The 7,035-nt window shown below is 39.0% G+C and overlaps 1 long non-coding RNA gene across 2 annotated transcripts in view; it reads left to right on the top strand.

Annotated features, from left to right (window-relative positions):
• Window positions 1-2,184, top strand: part of LOC117811978 — a 3,010-nt gene extending 826 nt beyond the window's left edge. The window contains exons 1-3 of one of the 2 annotated variants that reach the window (XR_004631100.1): window positions 1,079-1,290; window positions 1,384-1,741; window positions 2,068-2,184. This is a non-coding gene — a long non-coding RNA (uncharacterized LOC117811978). Of the gene's footprint in view, window positions 1-1,078; window positions 1,291-1,383; window positions 1,742-2,067 lie in introns of those variants that run through there. The other variant, XR_004631101.1, reaches the window with a different exon arrangement.
• The last annotated feature ends 4,851 nt before the right edge of the window (window positions 2,185-7,035 follow it).

Consider the following 7,035-nt stretch of genomic DNA (forward strand, 5'->3'; position numbering starts at 1 on the left):
CACTTTTTGTGCCTCCCAGAACAAACCATAAAAGGGACCCCAGGATTATTGTCCAAGTTAAATAACATAGGAGATTCATTCATCTTACGGCATTATGTTTTATTAAAAGCACTTTCAGTGTAATTTTTTGCATTAGTGGCATACAAATGTTACTGTATGATGGAAGAATAAATGCTCTGGTTTTAGAATGGCCTTTTGGGACTTCCCATTAGACTCCCTTTTTGGAAAGCACTCCATTTTTACATCCTGTACAAGTAAAGCCCAGAACAAAGCTCAGAAGGAGACACATTAATGCTGACCTCCATGCCCTTTCTCTGAGTGTTGTAGTTCAGGAGACAACATCACTGTGACGGCTAAAAGCTCTTTCCTTTAAAGAAAAGATCAGAGTTGAGAGAAGCCAAAAGCTTTTATTGAGGAAAACAGAAAGTATTAAAGCATGCATGAGTCTTCTCGTCTTAGTTTGTATCCATCCATCCATCTTACCAGTTTAGGTCACTTAGGCCAAAACCGTCAGTAGAGTAAGTACAGAATCCCAAAAAATCCTCCCCTAAATCTTACAGCTCTTTTTATAACATCCTCCACAAACATATTCTGTGGCCATTTGAAAACATGTTTGTAAGTATTTAGTGGGTGTGCCTAGATGTCCTTAAGGCCTTTATGAAAGAGTAGACGTTATTAATTGATCAGCATATAGTGCAACAGTCGGCCACAATCAATATGTCATATAGGGGTCAATATGCAGTGCAGCAAGAAAATGCTTCCTATGGCCCAAAAACGATTTCCCATTATAAAATATGCCTGTTTATGAAACTTAAATATCTGCCCTAAAACAGCACGTTAACTTTTTATGATGATGACATTTGAAAGCTAAATGATGAGTCATTTGTAGATTCTTCTTAAAGAAGTTGACAGAGTAACAGAATGTCCATTTGGGGCTCACAGGAAAAGCCAGTGGGTTTAGAGAAAGTGTCATGGATGCATCTACTGTGGGCCACATATTACTGAAGGGTGTCACCACTGGTGTTGCAGGCTGGACGATAGGACCCAAGCACAGGTGGTGACAGGTAGACAAGTGCAATTCATTGTGAACAGATGATTGCCAGGCAGGTTTGGTAGAAAGACAGGTAAAAAATGTTTAAATAAGTAAGTTGGCAGGCAAGGTAGGTTGAGGGCACTAGAACATATCAATGAAAAATGCAAAGCTACACATCCAACTGGAAACTAGATGGAAAATGCCTGGTATATGGAGTAAGACTGTGAAGTGGAGGAGCGAAGGTGTAGTAGAGTCAGGTGAGCAGGTTAGGTTGAGAATCAAAAGTCACAGCATGTACCAGTCATCATTTGCAGTACCAGTAGAAGTTTCAACCACCTGTGTTTCGGCAGGCATTGGCAGGAAAGCAGTCCACGTGGAGAGCAACACAAACTACTGGAGAGCAATCCGGAAACTCATTGGCTGTCATTTGAAAAAGACTTTTATGGGGCGAGGAACCATATTTGGTAACTTCCACACACACCCAAAATGGCACACCCCTTCTTCACAGTGAGGTTGAGAGGCATGTGATTTACACCCATCCAATCAGCAAAAATCACTCCACGTCAAAGAATGCCCCAACATGGAATTTGACCAATCAGCAGAGTCGTGGAACACATCAAACTTCCTTTTTACTCTGAAGTTGGAAAAAGACGCTTTATCGGCTCCGCCCACTTCAGTAAATAAGGCGCAACATCAAAACAAACCATGGTAAGTTGACAAAACTCAAGCATTTTATGCTAAAGTAGTTGTGCTAAGTGATGACACGCATGTTGTTTGCAGAGAAATTGGTGAAATAAGTGAAGTTAGGGCATGAAAAATGTAGGCATCATATTTGATCATATGCCCTGTTCAAGTAATAACTAGTTAGTATGATATTGACATTTTTGGAGATACGCCCTCCTTGTGTCAGAGTTGAGTGCACAAATGTAGTAAGAAACAGTTCCACAGAAACCTGAGGTGACGTGAACTGCACATACGTTTTAATACAATTTATGTTTATTGCATGTGTCTAAATTTTACGCATGCCTGCACAGATGTTTTATGGCAAAAGGAAGGAGAATGTTGTTGTGCTAGCCCACCCTGCCAACAGTGACGATGATGATGATGTGACAGACCCTAACTTTGTCACACCCACCTGCAACCTGGATATTGCCCCCCGCCCCATGTTCTATGTTATGTTCTTATGTTCTAATGTTGTTAAATAAATGTTGAAATTTTGAATTTCAAAGTATTTCAATGAGTGCCCTTTAAAGAGTTAACTGTATTTAGTGGTTATAAACAAACATCTGCATGCAACTAAAAATTCACTTGAGACCACATATCTTAATGCTAGCTACGTTCTTCTTTCAATGCTTCTTGAGTTGCTAGTCGGAGTGTAAACAATGGCAATGCATTGATTGAAGGTCTCATGGGAAGTCTTTGAACAGGATCTATCAGCCAAACTGGATACCCTGGAGAGTTGGCTGTAGCTCCAAGAGGCTGTATCGTCAATGGATGATAGTCATTGGGTACCAAGATTGGGCAGACTATAACTGTGAGACAATGGGACAAAGGAATGTGGTCTGAGAACTGTGGAAACATTGTTTTTTTTTTTCTAGATGGCTAGACATATATCCAGAAGTCCCTTGTGACAAAATAGCCCACGTGTGCAGGTTCCCACAAAGAGAGGCACCTGTTGGTCTTTGAAGAATCATGGGTGAATCTTGATACAGTGAGAGTAAAACTGCACAGGAATAATCTTATGGTGCTCATAGGAACAGGGGTCATGCAGAGGTCCGAGGGTGCCTTAACACAGTCATGAGTCCTGCACCTGCAAGCACAAGAACCTGCAATGTGACAAAATAATCTAAAAACAAACAAAGTAGAATTCAGTCATTCTGATCCGATTGCAATCAAACAGGTTATAGAGGTACCTGAGCTCCCTTTTTCAGTGACACAATTTATGACAGCAAGACTTAGCAAGCAAGAAGCCATTGATCTGATACTCCAAGATGACGAAGCAGATACTGATTTGTAGGAAACAAATAGTGGAGTCACACACATGTAAGGTTTCCTATCACTGTTATGAATGAATGGACTTGTTTGCAGCAAGCAATATGTTATGTCTTGTTTGAAAAATGTTAATAGTTGTTAAAGTAATGTTATTTCATAAGCATTGAGGACAGTGTTTAATGGTTGCAATGGTTTTATAGTAAACCTCAACATTTCCAAAATGTTCTTACCATTTTTATTTTTAACAAAATATATTGAAATAATTCTGGCTGTTATGCTTTCTTGTCACAGGTCAAATAGGGCGTACTATTGTGATTCTGATATTTTTGGGCTCTTTATGCTTTTATTTTATTTTACAGGACAGCAGATAGAGTTGGAAACAGGCATAAGAGAGTGGGGGTGGACATGATGAAGGAACCTAACTCAAGGTCTCAATTTGAAAGACTGCGCACTCTTGAAAACTACTGACTTGGAAAACAATCACTTTATGTTTAGGCTGAGCTAAGTAATTGTTATTGTAAATCAACAAATCAATAACACTGTATGAAACGTTGATTCCATCCAAACTTGTGTTACAGGATACTATAGAGCTGAATAGGTTGACTCTGTTAGAGAGTAAAAGAGCCAGCCAGAAAAAAATCTCTTTCTGTAATCTCATCAAAAAGCACAAGGTTATGAGGCGCATAAACATCATACAATGTATTGTTTCCAGTAACTTTGACAGAAGTAGGACCTGCATCTTTTGTCCAAGATATTTTTCTTTTCATCTTTAATTAACAGAGTAAATGTAGTCCTTTAGAGGAACAGTTTGGACACAAAGAACTTGGCGTGTTCTAAGATTACTGCTTCTGAAATTCACCTGCAAGGTGTTTATGCTACTCAGACCAAGCTATAAGGCCTTACACTTCAAAAGGTCTTGAGCAGCATGAAATTAAGTTATTATGATAGTATAATTTTGTTTATACATGAGTCAGAACAAAGCCCTCTTAAAGAGAACTTGGAAGAGTGTGTACATTTTGTACATAAGGGAAAAACTCATTATGCTTGATCAAAGTATAACCAGAGGGGATGAGAGTGGGAGGAGAGACGAAAGGATGATGCAAACACCACGGCCTTTCATTTGCTTGTGGGGACAGTAACAAAGAAAAACATATCCACAGCCACACAACCCTATTGCCCTTTCATAATGTCATCATCATCACAGTGTGAGGGAGAGGGAGGAGAAAAAAGTCTATTTCTTTACAGATTCCTTGGTGTAAACTGAATACAAACTTTTCCTGTAGTATATTTACATTTAAAGAGACAGAAATAAAGGAAAAGAGTGTTACTGGGAGATGTATCCAGCTACCTGCAGCATCTTTTGCATCACTTAAGAGTTTGATTTCGAAGCCATTGTGTCAAAGGTGTTAGTATCACAGGGTTAATAGTTACTATCAGTAATCAAATGTGCTTGTCTTTTCAGCGCATGGTAAACAAAGTATCTGGAGAGGAATGAAGATTAGAACAAAAGGCCCAAACGAATGATTAATATAAAAAAGGAGGCATGGTAGGAGCTGTGGTATGAATACCTACAGTGTAGTTCTTATGACAAATTAAATGCAGTTTTTGTATACATCCAGCCAAGTGTTGTCGCAGGGTTTACCCGAATCCAGGCATGTGCTTACCCTATTCATTTTAGCATTTAGCAGCTTATTTGCAAAGAAAGACTGATGGCCTTATGCATTGCTCTTGCACCCGCTAAACCTGTGTAAACGAGTCGAATAGACATTGTGTATCTCATAAAGCACGCACAAAGGGTTAAATGCTTCATGGACTCTACTGCCTAGCAAATAGTTTTTCTTTGTGCCAGTGTTGTTTGCTTACATTTAAACGAGTCATTATGCATTAATTTGGAGCAGAATGTATCCCTTACTATCCAAACAAGTCTCACAGCAAAAAACAACAGCCATGCACAGTCAGAGTGAAATATTTACTGTCTGCTGAGGGCTAGTGGTATTTGCGCTGGAGTATTTATAAGCATTGTCACGCTCAGACTCTTTAGTGATAAAGACAGCAATTCCACTTCTGGGATAATATATCTGTCCATAGTCTTTTAATATCAATTTGACATTACTATTACTTAGTAATAACAATATGTTATAACAGTCTAGCTGTCTGTGGCGTTTTCAGCTCACTTCAGGAGGTAACCTGAAAACAAACTGTGAAATTTGATTGATATCTGTCATGAATCGACTCCATAGTAATATGGTCAGGACTTTCCCCTCTTCATCCAGCTCATCATGTAGACTCTATGGATACAATTTAGTGCCTTCAGAGAGAACACAGTGCAGTGTCACAAGGCAGAAATATTGGTTCTATCATGAATCTATTGCACATTCTTTTAAGCATGCTTTTATACTTTGGGTTCTATTTGTGATGTGCTTTTACTTATTACATTTGTTTACTATTTATTTATGGTGGTGGTTTTATGCATGTTTTTATTATGATTAAACCTTTTGCCTCGAGAGACTGATTATCAATTGCCCACACCGGTGTAACTTACTTACTTTTGATGGACAGTTTTGATGGACAAATGAGGAGCCAAACTGACCCGACTCTCGTCCAATCCAGACTCGGTGGCTGAGGGGAGGGTCAAAAACACAGGTACATGGAAGAAAGGGGAGAGGGGTGTTATGAGTATCCCTAAGGGACATTAGTAACACTCTTGGTTTGGAAGTGCAGCGGTTAACTCATTGTGTTTGTGTGTACACAATACTGGCAGTCTTTTCCTGTTTCGGCAGTTCCGTCTGGCAGTGTGAGTGAGCAACAAGAGGAGACCCTGCGAGGGAGACAGCAGGCGAGGTGGTCGCAGACGTTGGGGTAAATGGCTCACTGTTCCTTCTAGTGTGACTTTTTAGTGCATACATTTTAAGTGATGGACTTTTAGCCTCTCTTGTTTTATCTGTCTTTTACTTCTCTCTTTTAACCCACTTTTAGCAAAGGCTTTTTAGGACGATTTTATTACTTTAGTTTTATTAAGTGGGTTTTGCTTTGGTGCAATTTTAGAATAACTTAACACAAGAAGTGGTCCTCACTAAGATGGAAGCACAAGAGCCAAGTGTGTGTGTGGGATTGCCTCATGCTGGAAGCTATGAGACTGCTCCCTCTAGTAACCTTCTAACAAATACTGATGATTAAAAAAAAGAGTCACACACACACTGACAAAGTGTCTGCAAGGTTTCTGCCATCTCTAACCACTCCTGGAAGGACTGATGAAGCACTGCAGAAACTATGAGGCATGACAGGAAATGTAAAACAGAGCTGTTATTGTTGAGGCTTTGATTATTGCTTTAAATGTGTCTCTAATTGTATCTCTGGATTATCATACTACCTGAAAACAAAGTAGTGTTCAGGTAACACAAGGTACATCAGGTATCGTAACACATTTGAAGTTGGATGATTATTATTCAGCATCTAGGACTTCCCACATGGTTTTTTCTTTGCTGAACTGCAGGTGAATTGCTGTGATTGGCTGATTCAAAATTATTGTGATGGTTGTACGAGGAAAACAATTGGTTTCTGGTTGGTAGCCCCTGATTAAATGGGGCGGTCAATCCAGTTTTTGATTCAGCTACTATCATTTATTTTTGAGAAAATGGTGGCAACCGTTTCAGAGGTTAACTACTGTCAAATGTAAAACTCAAGTATGCTACAAATTCTGGCTCCAAAGTAATTTTCCGCCTGCAAACTTTAGTTTGACTGCAGTTGAAGGTCTGCTGTCACAAGTTATTATAAGCCTTTTTCTTGAAGCTCACAAGACAGCATGCTGTTTCAGGTTTGTGCTATGTTGTGAAAAATCCAATGTGCTACTCAGTTACAAGATGTAGTGTAAGGCTGCAACAGTTTCCAATTTTAAATATGAATAACACCTCAATTAGTCCTAGAATATTGTAAACAAGTTCAATATTTCCAAAAGTTTATTAAGAAAGTCAGAATTAAATATATTCTAGACTCATTACACTGAGAAACAA

Source organism: Notolabrus celidotus, chromosome 4 (genome assembly GCF_009762535.1).
Source record: "Notolabrus celidotus isolate fNotCel1 chromosome 4, fNotCel1.pri, whole genome shotgun sequence".
Taxonomy (NCBI): Eukaryota; Metazoa; Chordata; class Actinopteri; order Labriformes; family Labridae; genus Notolabrus; species Notolabrus celidotus.